The following is a 931-nucleotide window of genomic DNA, read 5'->3' on the forward strand; positions in this document are numbered from 1 at the left end:
CGCTTTTCTCTTTCACTTTCTATTTTCTTTGCCTCTCGTCCTCTCTCCCTTTTCACTCCCCTTTTCCCACTCTCTCCCTTCCTTTTCTCTCCTCTCCCTTTCCTTTCTCCCTCTCGCTTCCTATTCTCTCTTTTCCTCCCCTCTCCCTTCCTCCTCTCTCCCTCTCTCTCCTTTCTTCCTCTCTCCCTTCCTCCTCTCTCCCTCTCTCTCCCTTCCTCCCTCTCTCCCTTCTCTCTCTCTTACTCCTCTCTCCCTTCCTCCTCTCTCCTTCTCTCTCTCTTACTCCTCTCTCCCTTCCTCCCCTCTCCTTTCCTCTTCTCTCCCTTCCTCCTCTCTCCCTCTCACTCCCTCTCTCTCCCTTCCTCCTCTCTCCCTCTCTCTCCCTTTACACTTCAAAGATGCTTTTGAAACCACACTCTACTACCTCCCGGGAACGCCTGAGGTGTTCAAGATGTTAATTCTGCGGGGAAATTATGTGGTTTATTCAGGAAAGTCGTTCTAGTGGAAAACAGATCTTGACATATTAGCATTTTCCTCGATTTTTTGTCACAGTATTTTCATGATCCGATTTACATGCATCGATTCATCAATATTTAAGGTTCTATTGGCATGTTCTGTTGTTAATAACGAAAGTTAATCACGCAGAATTATAAATTAATATCCAGATAAATATTCCGTCCAAACTTTTTCCCAATTAAAACTGGAAACCTGTTAAAATTAAGGAGCAAAATTAAAGGAAAATGATATACTCATGTTTTTTTTCTCTCTTTCTCAACCCAACAGGTGTGAGGAGTAAGGGCAGCCGTCTCGCGTATGCCTGAAGGACTTCTGGCGATGGAGCCCGTTCGAGGTACGTTTATATTAGCTGACACTTGGAAGAGGGAACTCGCAGAGATTTCTACAAGATTGCTAATTAAGTCCCGCCCTAATG

This window comes from Penaeus monodon, chromosome 21 (assembly GCF_015228065.2).
Source record: "Penaeus monodon isolate SGIC_2016 chromosome 21, NSTDA_Pmon_1, whole genome shotgun sequence".
In the NCBI taxonomy this organism is placed as follows: Eukaryota; Metazoa; Arthropoda; class Malacostraca; order Decapoda; family Penaeidae; genus Penaeus; species Penaeus monodon.